Below are 13,399 nucleotides of genomic sequence, written 5' to 3' on the forward strand. Positions count from 1 at the left end.
TGAATGTCAGACTTAGCTGTAAAGGTGTTGGTTCCACAGATCCTTACCAGCTGGACTGCCAGGTCAAAGGAGAATGTACATGAGACACAATTCTGTTTCATTGGAATAATTCACTAATAGGCAAAAAACCTTGCGGTTTAAGAATGTACCTATAGCCCGCAGATATTTCTATCAAACTTTAAAAAGCAGGGAAATTGGGCAGCTATAATCCAATCTTTATTGATACAGTCATAGACCAAAAGACATTTATAAATAAAACTACATACATTTATAACAAAAGGTTACAAAGTTGCAGTCATGTTAAAACAGTAAAACAATAAAACAACAAGAAAAACAGTTACAGTTGGGTGGCGGAAGCTTCTGAAGGGATAGATGCCTTCCGAATTGATTGAGCCGCGAAAATGTATTTAGCAACTGGCAAGGTAGTATCCTTATTAGCCGCTGACAAAAGATGTAAGAGTAAACAGTTAAGCGGTTTGTAGGGGTATTTATTTATGATGGGGGTTATGAATTTGGAGCGAATATCATCATATAGGGCGCACTCAAAGATGACATGAGAGAGAGTTTCTGTGGCGCTGACGCCACAAAGGCATAATCGATTTGCATACGGGATACGTTTAAATCTCCCTTCAAATAAGGCAGAGATAAGACAGTTAAATCTAGCCTTTGTAAAGGCTAGACGGTATTTGGGGATCGTAAGAGTTTCCAGATAAGGGGCACTGAGCATAGGCGCAAAGCTCAGACCAAAATGAATAGAACAGGTCGAGGTGGCTGCAGTTATGGAGCGTTGGAAGTCCATATCGCTAATACGAGTCCGGATAGAATGTTTAACTGTCTCTGGAGCGAGGGACATCTGACGTTCAATTGAGAGGCCAATACTTACTTCAATACATAGCTTCAGCTATGGGGCGGCATGTAAATAAAATAAATAAATAAATAAATAGATAAATAAATAAATGCAGTTCAAAGTCTCTTGCCTCTCAATCAAAATTCAGCTGCTGAAATGAAGATTTGAGAGGAAGTAAGGAGTGCTCAGTTCTTTTTTAAAAATAATCTTTATTAAAGAAAGGAACAGAGAAGAAAAGCAGAGAGAAAAGGAGTGGTTTTTTTATAGATACAGCTAGTTCATCTTGTGCAATTATAATAAATAATACTAACAATATAAAAGAAAAAGCATATTGCCAAAAGCATAAACATAGTTGCATGTACTGAGTTAAAGCAGAGAAAATAATATGTATGAATACTTGTTCTCCTGATACATTTGGTTTCAAAAAATAATGAAAATTGCCCAGTTTTTATGTATTTGTTTGTTCATTTTTTCTCTTAAATAATGTTACTTTTATCAGGTTGATGGTGTCCCAGATTCTATTAAATCAGTCAAGAACTGATGGTGCTCTAAATTGCTTCCAATGTTTTGCAATTTCAATTTTTCCTAATGTATCTATATCAGCTAATGTATCTGTATCTATAACTATGTCTTTCAGATAATTTAGTAAAATAACACGTGGTTCATGAAGTCATCTGTAGCCAGTTATTTCATATGTATTTTAGTATATTGCCACAATCATAGAATAATAGAATCATAGAGTTGGAAGGGGTCTTGTAGGCCATCCAGTCCAACTCCCTGCTCACAGCAGGAAATCCACAGCTAGAGCATCTCCCGCAGATAGCTGTCCAGCCTCTGCTTGAAGACATCCAGTGAAGGGGATCCCACCACCTCCCTAGGCAGTCGGTTCCATTGCCAAACCGCCCTTACTGTCAAGAAGTTCCTTCTAATGTCCAATCTGAATCTACGCTCCTGCAACTTAAAACCATTAGACCTAGTCCTACCCTCTGGGGCAGCAGAGAACAAATCTGTACCCTCCTCTATGTGACAGCCCTTCAGGTACTTAAAGAGTGCAATCATGTCACCCCTCAGCCTTCTCTTCACCAGACTGAACATGCCAAGTTCCTTCAACCTTTCCTCATAAGACTTGTTCTCCATACCGGCTATCATCCTCGTCGCCCTCTTCTGGACCCGTTCTAACTTGTCTATATCTTTCTTAAAATGAGGCACCCAGAACTGAACGCAGTATTCCAGATGAGGCCTGACCAATGCAGAATATAGTGGGACTATTACTTCCCTCGACCTGGAAACTATAGCTCTGTTTATGCAGCCCAAAACTGCATTTGCCTTTTTTGCCACAGCATCACACTGCTGGGTCATGTTCAACTTGCGATCCACTACAATTCCAAGGTCCTTCTCACACGCACTACTGCTAAGCCGGGTATTCCCATCCTGTACCCGTGCATTTTGTTTTTGTGGCCTAAATGCAGAATGCTGCATTTGTCTTTATTGAATGACATTTTATTAATTTCAGCCCAATTTTCTAGTCTATCCAGGTCCCTTTGGATTTTATTCCTGTCTTCCATTGTGTTAGCTATCCCTCCCACTTTCGTATCATCTGCAAACTTCATAAGGCTTCCCTCCACCCCATCGTCTAAGTCATTGATAAAAATGTTGAAGAATATCGGCCCCAGGACAGAACCCTGTGGCACTCCACTCGAGACCTCCTTCCAGTCTGAAGCAGAGCCACCGACGACCACTCTTTGAGTACGGTTTTCCAACCAGTTGTGAATCCACCTGACAGTATTTCCATGTAGTCCGCATTTGACTAGTTTGCTAATCAAAAGGTCGTGGGGGACTTTGTCAAACGCTTTGCTGAAATCTAGATAGATGACATCTACAGCATTTCCACCATCTACTAAGCTAGTGACCCGATCAAAAAAAGAGATGAGATTAGTTTGACAGGATTTTTTCTTGACAAACCCATGCTGGCTCCTTCTAATCACAGCATTGTCATCTAGATAGTTGCCAATGGACTCTTTTATTATCCGTTCTAATATCTTTCCCGGTATTGAAGTCAGACTGACCGGCCTGTAATTCCCCGGATCTTCTTTTTTACCCTTTTTAAAGAGCGGGACGACGTTTGCCCGTCTCCAATCCTCCGGCACCTCTCCCATTCTCCAGGATTTCTCAAAGATGATGGCAAGAGGTTCCGAGAGTACATCCGCTAGTTCCTTCAATACTTTGGGATGCAGTTCATCAGGCCCTGGAGATTTGAACTCATTTAGGTTAACTAGGTATTTCCTGACTATCTCCTTATCAATCTCGAACTGCAGTCCTGACCCCTTACTGAGATTGCTACCGATGCAAGGTTGCACACTGTTCCCTTTTTGGGAGAAAACGGAGGCAAAATAGGTGTTGAGCAGTTCTGCCTTTTCCTCGTTATCTGTCATCATTTTGCCATCCTCACTGAGCAGCAGTCCCACTGTTTCCTTGGTCTTTCTCTTGCTTCGAACATATCTGAAAAACTCCTTTTTGTTGTTCTTTGCTTCCCTCGCCAGCCTCAGCTCATTCTGGGTTTTAGCTTTCCTTACGCTATTCCTGCAAGCCCGAGCTGCTTGTCGGTACTCTTCCTTGGTGAAGCGTCCTTCCTTCCATTCTTTATACATGCTCTTTTTTTACTTTTACCTCCTCCACCAGTCTTCCGTGTAGCCACATTGGCTTTTTCTGATGTCTTCCATTTTTCTTCCTCTTTGGAATTGTTTGCGACTGCGCTTTTTGTAACACGTTCTTCATGAACTCCCACGCGTCTTGGGCTCCTTTTTTCTTTAGTCTATCTAGCCACGATCCTACCCATCATTTCCCTGAGCTTGCTAAAATTGGCTTTCCTGAAATCCAAGGTCCATGTTTGACTATATTCTTCTTTGGCTTTCCCCAGAATCACGAATTCCAGCATTACGTGGTCACTTTCCCCCAAGGTACCGACCACTTTAATTCCCGTGATAATTTTATATTTTTGAACATTGCCAAAAATATTGTTATGAGCATGGGGGTTGGTATGGATTATTCCTTTGGGTCCCCTTTCCAGCCTCTGATTTGGAATCCTGTGCCTTGGGGCTGGCTCTGCTGGCCAGATGAATTTCTTTTGTTAAACAAATAGAGTGGCCAGGTAGGATAATGGGTCTATCAGTTGCCCAGCAACTGGTGAAATGGGCCAGGAAGATCCTTTTGTCATTGAAACTCTTCAGGTGAGCCTTCCTCCCCCCTTCCTGGCTGCTAGGTTTCTGCTTTGAGTGTTTTTAGTAGTGTCTAGAGAAAGACTGGTGACTGGAGGCAGCAGAGAGGCTGGCTCTCTGCATCATGGCTATAGGATGCCTCCTGTAACACAGATGGAAAAGCTAGATATTGGACTGCTGATGCTTTGAACCCCTCCATCTTAAGCTCAGGTTGGAACGTGTGTAAATAAACAAACCATATTTCATAAAGACACCACAGTCTCTGCTGACCTTCTTCGCAAAGGAAACCAAACCCTGGATGAGCGCAGGGACCTGGAAATCTCATCGCTCGGAGATTGGGGAGGCGCACATCAGTATGTAGACAGTCAACCTCTTTTATCATTGCATCTCCAGCATTCGTCTGATATATTTTAGAAATTCTGTGTGGTGTGAGATACCACTGACATTGAAATTTGAATTGATTTTCATTTTAATCTGTAGATATTAGCCTTTGAGGGATTTTTGTCCATATCCATGTCCATTTATCCATTTCTATCTCTTGCTATAAATCTTTGTTCCATTTTATTTGCAATGTCATTAAAAGACTTAACACCTGTTTCTGATAGTAACTCTCACATTGTGTCCAAATTTGAAGATTGCCATTGGGCTAAATCACCAAGCATACCTTGCATATGGTATAAACCCATTATAAAAAGATGATGTGAATGGTGACAACCCAGGCTAAAGTTTATTTTTGTGTTTATACCAAATAGATAATGTAGGAGATGGGGTTTTCTCTCTTTTTTCAACCCAATGTTGTTCTTGATACCATAACATTTCTCTTACATGCCTCAGTTGTATCAAACCTTCAGATTCTACATTAGAATCATAACTCATCCATTCTTTGATCACAGCCAATTTGGCTGCATAATAGTAATCTGTTATATTAGGTAATCCCATCTCTCCTTGTTCAGTTGGTTTAATACAGAACACCAGCTGCTCTTCATGGGGGCTGTTTGTTCCACACAAAATTGAGTGCTCAGTTCTGGCACTAAATTCCTGAGCTGAATCTGTGCTCAGAGATACCCTACCTTTTTGTAACGGCTATTTATTGCTGGAGATCTATCTATCTACAGCATTTTAAATGTTTTGTTGTTGTATATTTATATGACAGTAAACTACTTTGAGGTCACCTTACCTGAAAAGCAATATATAAGCCTTAAAATAAGCACATAACATTCTAAGTGTATCTCTGTCTTGCTGAGCCACTATGAAAACACTTGGCTACATCTGGTGGATCTATGCAATCTAGTAAAAAAACCCAAACAAATAAACCAGTAGATCCCACAAGCCTGATGTCTGCCCAGCCCTGGATTAGTCTACATCCCCCTGGGAGGCCTTTGTGATACAAAATTATTGTATTTTATATGATTATATCATTTCTTTATTTCAGTATTTGTAGAAAGCTATATTCAAGCATTTCTTTTACATTCTGGAAAGGGTGGAAAAACAACCAGCTTTGGAAGCATTTATCCCTTGAGCTATTTAATTGCTTCCTGTAAAGCTGCATTATTTAAAATCAAAGTGCACTTTCCCCCTTGATAGTACAATTCTAGTGCTTGTGTGTGGTTGACTGCTTTTTAAAGCAACAGAATGGAGGAAGGGAATCATCATTCTCCAGCTTTAGAAGTCACAGGGCTTCTTCCTTCTGCCTGAAAGTGTAGGTGCATTAATGAAGGCAATTCATTGCACAGACTTGGCACAATATGATCTGATCCAATTTGTTTCTGTTGCCACTGGCTACAGGCAAGGTACAAAACTGATAATACAAGGAATATATTGTGCCTCAAATGGAAGACTATATATTTAAATTAGAGACAGTCCGTAGATTTATGTGTGGCATAATTCCAGGCAGAGATTAAACATTATCATGGTCCATTGCTGGCTGTACACTTCAAAAATATTTTAAAGCTCTGTATTTAAATGCATTTCCCCCTCTTTTTGGCTATTGCTTAAATAGGAAGTTATTAGGAAATGATTAAAAACAACATTCTAAAACTGTCAGGCATAACTGATCCTATGCATTTTTATGCAGAAGTTGATTTAAGCTGGGTGTACTTTATCTGTAATGGTTGATGACAATCAAAGCAGTAACAGTAATTCTGTAGCTGTTCTGGGCAAGCAATGGAATTGCAGAATTGTACATTTATCAGGTTATCTTTCTGCTCCAAGGAAAAATATACTATACCTAAAATGTCTTATATCATCTCAGCTGATGCCTGTGCTGTCTGCACTTCCAAACCTTCAAGGAGGGAAATCAACAGATATCTGCTTGTTTCATTGCTGCATTGCTGTTATGGGTACTAAGCTTTTCTAAATCATTAATCCATATTTTGCTAAGGTGATGAAATAAGAGGAGCCTGCTGGATCAGGCCAATGGTCCATCTGGTCCTGCACCTTGTTCTCAGAGTGGCCTATGGGAGGCCTTGTGCAACAACAGTCTCCCCACTCGTGATTCCCAGCAGCTGGTATTCAGGGGCATTCAGACAGTGGAAGTTGAGCATAGGCAGTGTGTCTCCCTCCCTCATTATTAACATTCTGGAGGAATTTAAAAACAATCCTGTTTACCCAGGCATATGAAATATGCTGAAAAGATACTATTCCTGGCAGCCTTGAAATGATTAGCTATGAGGATCTGTGACTATTTGAAATGTTTGAAAAAAAATTATAACCTTTTTTAGTTGAAAATTGTATTTGTTTTGCTGTTTGCAACCCTGGACCTTTTATGAGGAAGGGTGGGACAGAAATTTAATAAATAAAATTATCACCCATAGCTGGGCTGCTTCCTCCTCCTTGAGGTTCCATTTAACAAGGAAAATGTGTTTGACAGCAACACAGCTTGCTAATCTTTATTGGCCCATCCAAGATAACAACTTTCTTCTCAGACAAACAGAAGGCTTCAGATGGGGGCGGGGGGGAATCTCATGTTCGGATATTGAGGTCTGGGGGAAATGGTCAGGATGTTCTGGAAGAATTCATTGAAATGTGGGGACTGTATCCATTCAGCTCTGGGACCAATCCCACTTGTGCATTCCGCTCCTACCATCCCTTCTCATCCTGAAATGGTGCATTCAACAAGTGTACAATCTGTGTATATGCACATGAATACGTCAGCTGTACCTTTGTACAGTTGTTCACATGCAATGTTTAAAGAGGGCACAGTGTGTATACCTGTTTCTGCAATAGTTCAGCTGTACAGATCAACACGTGTACACTGTTTCACACAAATGCTTGGATATGTGTAGAGAGGCAGTTTGAACCCGTATTTGGTATAAAGTGTGAACAAGCTTCATGTATATGCATAGACACATGTCACTTCTACACCACATCCCCATTTTGAATGGAAACGTCTGGATGTTCTAGCACATTGAGGGTAATACATGAAGCACTTTTATCCACATAACAGGAGGTTTTTATGGTGACTTCAGTGTGGTCTTTAACATTTTGCTTTTTGTTGTTTGCTGGTGTAAGCTAGAATGATGGACATGTCTAATAACATTGCGTGTTCCTTAGAGACAAATGCCTTGATCAGCTAATGAGAAAAAAGAAAATAAAACGTACTCCACAGCTTCTTCTTTTGAATATTTGTTTCCAGCTTTCTCAATAATTCTCTCTATCTCTTTTGCTTCTTTGAAAAGCAAAAGCTTTTTACATCTATCACTTTTTGCGATCTCTTTTATAAAAAAAGACAAATACATGCTTTTTTGGCCATCAAAATAGCCCACAGGGACTTAGTTGAAAAGATTAAGTTTCGGGTTCATTATAAGAAAGTCATTTTTACCAACAGGCAAATCAATCAACAGTTCTTCTGTGGAGGAAATGCTGCATGAAAGGTGCTGAAAGGCATTGGATAATGTCCATTTGCATTGCAGTGGACTTGAGTGACTGCAGCCCATATGGAGTGAATTCAACCAGCCACACATTGACAAATTTATGGGAAGGATCGGGAGAGCTCTTGCTGAAGGTATGACTTTCCAACTGGTTTTAACTTTGCTATTGGCTCTCATTGTTGTACCAAACTGTATGAGCAATCATAGGAACACTGGAAGCTGCTTTATATTGAGTCAAACCCTTGGTTGACCTCGCTCAGTACTGTTGACCCTGACTGGCAGTAGTTCTCCAGGGTTTCAGACCAGGGTGTCTCTTAGTCCTACATGGAGATACCTGGGATTGAATCTGGGACCTTCTGCACGCAAAACAGAAGCTCTACCACTGAGCTATGTGAAGATATAAAATACTAGCAGTTTCTTACCCATATTGTTCAGAATTAGAAGCCATTTTGTCATACAAGCGGTATACAAATCAATAAATAATCATAAGAAACAAAAATAATCAGTGCAGTTTTGAAAGATTCAGTCTGCCATCTTGATTCAAAATGGCACCCAATTGTATCCAAGCATAGATGAAAACCTGTTCCTTGATATCAGGAATCATCATGCAAAATTTGGTTATGATACCATAAGAGGTGTCCAACTGTATATCAAGCAAATAGGGTTTGAGGATGTGGACAAGGGGCTTGGTTCGGTTCAGGTAACCACCTGTGCTCTTGATCCTGGCCCTTCATAACTGATAAAAGCTAGCAAGGAAGAGACAGATGGCTGGTCCAGGGAGGTGATTAATGCCTCCTTGAGAGAGGGGGTGGCCCCTGCCTGCCTAAAAGAGGCAGTGATAAGACCACTCCTTAAGAAACCCTCTCTGGATCCAGAAGATCTAAATAATAACTGGCCAGTCTCTAATGTTCCATTCTTGACCAAGGTTTTGGAGCACGTGATCACAGGCCAGATCCAGGCTGTCTTGGATGAAACCAATTTTTTCTAGATCCATTTTAATCAGGGTTCAGACCTGGTTTTGGCAGAAACTGCCTTGGTTGCCCTGTATGATGACCTATGTTGGGTGAGAGATAGGAGGAGCATGTCCCTATTAATCCTCCTTGATCTCTCAGCACCTTTTGATGCCATCAACCATGGTATTCTCCTGGAGCAGCTGTCCAAGTTGGGGGGAATGGCATTGCTTTGCAGTGCTTCTGGTCCTACTTGGATGTTCTCTCTCAGAGGATGATGCTTGGGGGATATCATTCAGCTCTGTAGTGCCTAAAATGTGGGGTTCCGCAGGGTTTGATTTTATCTCCCATGCTGTGTAATATCTACATGAAATCTCTGAGTGGGGTCATCCAGAGATTTGGAGTAAGTTGTCAGCAATATGCCAGCAACCACACACAACCATGTCTCTCTTTTACATCTCTAGGTGTGTCAGTAAATGTGCTAGACAGATGTCGTTCCTTGGTAATGGACTGGATGAAAGCTAGTAAACTGAAGCTGAATCCAGATAAGACCGAAGTGCTGTTAGTGGGTGGTTCCCCAGACCGGATGGGGGGTTGTGGCCTGCTCTTAATGGGGATACATTCCCTCTGAGGGAGCAGGTATGTAGCTTGGGAGTACTTAAGGATCCACTACTGTCACTTGAGGTGCAAGTGGCCTCAGTGGCAAGGAGTGCCTTCTATCAGCTCTGACTGGTAGCCCAGTTATGACCCTATCTGGACAGGGATAGCCTGGCTTCTGTTGTCTATGGTCTGGTAAAGTTTAAGTTAGATTACTGCAATGCATTATACATTGGACTGCCTTGGAAGATGGTTCAGAAACTGCAGCTGATGCAGAATTCAGCAGCCAGACTGTTCACCGGGACAAGATGGGTTGAGAACATAACATCAATTCTGACGCAACTGCACTGGCTCCCAATCAGTTTCCGGGCTCAATGCCGGTTGCTGGTTTTGACCTGTAAAGCCTTATATGGCCCAGGACCCCAATATGTCAAGGACCGCCTCTCCCTATATGTTCCAACCCAGACCCTGCACTTGGCATCAGAGGGCCTTCTTCATGTGCCCCCTCTGAAGGAGGTGCAAAGTGTGGCAACATAAGAATGGGTCTTCTCAGTGGTGGCCTGCTGTTTTGGAACACTCTCCTCAGCGCAGTACACCTGGCACTATCATTATCCATCTTTAGGTGCCAGGCAAAGAGATTTCTCTTCTCCCAGGCATTTGGTTCTTTACTTTGGAAGGGTTGTGCCACCAGGGCATGCACTCATCTCACCCATATACCCATAAGTTAGCATGCACCCCATGCACAGGCCCTTATGCATGTATGCCCAATTTGGACGACCTTTTCCCCCACCCTCTTATTTTGAGAGGGAGGAATGACACTAATTTGGCCTCTGGGTGAAGCAAGTGCCTTTTGTATGTGCTATATGGAAGAAAGCATCTGAACCTCCACCCCAAGGAGAAGGATAACAGCCCCAGTAGCAGGGCAAGGTTCTGTGGCAGAACTCCAGAGCCCCAATTAGTAAGATGAACAGGAGGGCCTCCAAATGCCACAAGGTTGGTTTATCACATTATAAAGTGACCAGTACCTATTATCACACAAATGGGATCTTCTATAAGACCATTAAGAACAGAGAACCAAAAAAATAACCTAACTGCACCACTGACTCCAACCATCTTTATTTTCTGGCCCCTATCAAACACTGTCTCAAATTTGCTTTTCGGGAATATGTTGGGGATGCGTGCTTTTAAAAAGTTGTTAATGTGTACACATGCAGTGGAATTCCTCACTCTGGAAGATAAATTCATGAGTTAGAGGGAAGATGCCTCTTGGGTCTAGTGCATACATCTGTGCTTGGATATGCATGGACACAAAACTATCCATACACTGCTATGTTTCTATTCCTGTCATGGCCCTTTTAGTAGGATAGGGAGAATGGAGAGTGTGTTTCAAATGGTACAGAGGGGTCTGGGGAAATCATGGGGAAAGTACTTCCAGAAGTCTCTGCCAGCTCTGTGCCTAGTGAGTTAATTAATGTCAGTAACCCCCCTTCACTTACGGCAAAGAGAAAGGAATCCTCACTGTCACCCAGCCCAGCCCTAGCTTTTGACAGATAACCTCTCATGAACAGACTGGACTCCTCCAGAGAAATGAGAGTGAAAATAGTTTGTCAGAGCTGGAGATAATAGCTTCTCCAAGGTCACACAGACTAGAGAAAAGGAGGCTTCAGCTAAAGGAAACATCGTCTCTTCCCAGAAGGAGCTCCTGCCTTGCAGCAAAGGCTAAAAAGTGCTAGAGTTAGCTCGGGCAAGTATAATGCCCCCACACTTGTCTTTTAGAATGTTTGGGTATGATAAGGTTGTTGCGACACTCTCTATTGCTGCTTCCATGCCTAGAATGATTGAAGCTGCATTCTGTACTGACTCCTGGAACAAAGCTTTTTGCACAACCCAGTCTTCAAGTCCTGAATCTGCTTCTCTAGTTAGGAGCCAGGACAATCCCCCCTTCCCCTATAACCACCTGTCCAGATAACAAATGTTGCTATATATGTTTGAGTTGCAGTTAATATATAGATTGGTAGGTATAACCAGATCTGTTGTGAGCAGAAACATTCTAAAATTGTTAACAGTTGTATTCAGTTTACTAACATTTCCTGCTTCAGAAGCCAAAGTAAGACAGGCTATATCTCAGAGTAAATGAATGAATACAGAGACAGCAGGCAGAGAAACGTATTTAACCATGTGCAATGAGAAGTGTGTGTGTGTGGACTTTTGCAATGTTATTTATCATGTGAAAATAATAGATAAAAACTGAGTATGCCCAATTTCATTTCACCTTTACAGCAATGATGGGAAAATGGTTTGCTTCCCCCCTTTCAAGTGCTTTTGGAGTACAACTCCCATAATCTGATCATTGGTCAGGCTGCCTGGGGCTAATGTTAGTTGGGATCCAGTTTTGTCGTGAGACTAACATGTGCTCAGAGGCACGTTACCAAATTCTTCCAAGTTACACAGGAAGTGGTTTGGACTATGAAAGACCACCCCAAATTGAGTTTGCAGTTTTACAAATTTATATAGCAGTAAATCCCTCAAAGAGGAGGTCAGGTCTCCTGCTCCCCTAGAGCATTTGCTATAGCTGCCCAATTTCCCTGCTTTTAAAAGTTTAATAGAAATATCTGTTAGCTATAGGTACATTCTTAAACTGCAAGGGTTTTTTTTGCCTATTTGTGAATAATTATGTAGTGGTTAAGGTGCTGGGCTACAACCTGGGAGACCAGGGTTCGAATCCCCGCACAGCCATGAAGCTCACTGGGTGACCTTGGGCCAGTCACTGCCTCTCAGCCTCAGAGGAAGGCAATGGTAAACCACCTCTGAATACTGTTTACCATTAAAACTCTATTCATAAGGTCACCATAAGTCAGGATCGACTTGAAGGCAGTCCATTTCCATTTTCATATCGGCAAACTGCTCCTAGAAATTAAGTCAATGTGGTGTATAGAGCTACACCAGGGATTTCCAACATGGTGCCCTCCAGATGTTTTGTACTACACCTCCCATTATCCCTGACCATGGTAACCTCTGACCTGGTAATGCTGGCTGGGTAATTTTGGCTGTGGGCTCATGGGAGTTGTAGAATCCTAAACATCTGGAGGGCTACTCCTGAGCTACATTATTAGCAGAATGGCTTGAAGACCATTGCCCAGCTGGAACTAGTCCTGAGGACCTGCCTGAGTGGGAGCTTGCCTCATGTAAATGACTCTGAGCCTTTTAGAAGAAATGGAGAGGAACAAATGAACAAGCCAGTATTGTGGTTGCCATAGAAAAGAGTGGACTTTGCAGGTGAATGGTGAATGATTGCATGAATGAGTTTTCTTAGCAAGAGAGTTTGGGGCTTGCTGTCTTGAAAGATTTATTACTTGCATTTGAAGCTCCCTCCAAAGACCTCAGGTGGCTTATAGTGGGGAGGGATATTCCATTTTATCTTTACAAGTAACTCTGACTCAGTATACTAGGTTTGAAAATTCCAGCTGGCAGATTCTAGAAAAAAAAGACAATAAGGGAGGAGGGATATGATTGAAGAGTATAAAATTACTCATGGTGTAGAGCAGCCTTTCCCAACCAGTGTGCCTCCAGATGTTGTTGGACCACAACTCCCATCTTTCCTGACCATTGGCAATGCTGGCTGAGGCTGATGGAAGTTGTGGTCCAACAACATCTGGAGGCACACTGGTTGGGAAAGGCTGGTGTAGAGAAAGTGGATAGGAAGAAGTTCTTTCTCCCTCTCTCATAACCCTAGAACCCGTGGACTACCAATGAAGCAGAATGTTGGAAGAACAAGGACAGACAAAAGAAAGTCCTTCATGCAGTGCATAGTTAAACTATGGAATTCGCTCCTACATGAGGCAGTGATGGCCACCAACTTGGATGACTTATATTTATTATTATTATTATTATTAATTAAGCTTATAAACCGCCCGACTAGCA

The sequence above is a fragment of the Rhineura floridana genome, chromosome 4 (genome assembly GCF_030035675.1).
Source record: "Rhineura floridana isolate rRhiFlo1 chromosome 4, rRhiFlo1.hap2, whole genome shotgun sequence".
NCBI classification, from domain to species: domain Eukaryota; kingdom Metazoa; phylum Chordata; class Lepidosauria; order Squamata; family Rhineuridae; genus Rhineura; species Rhineura floridana.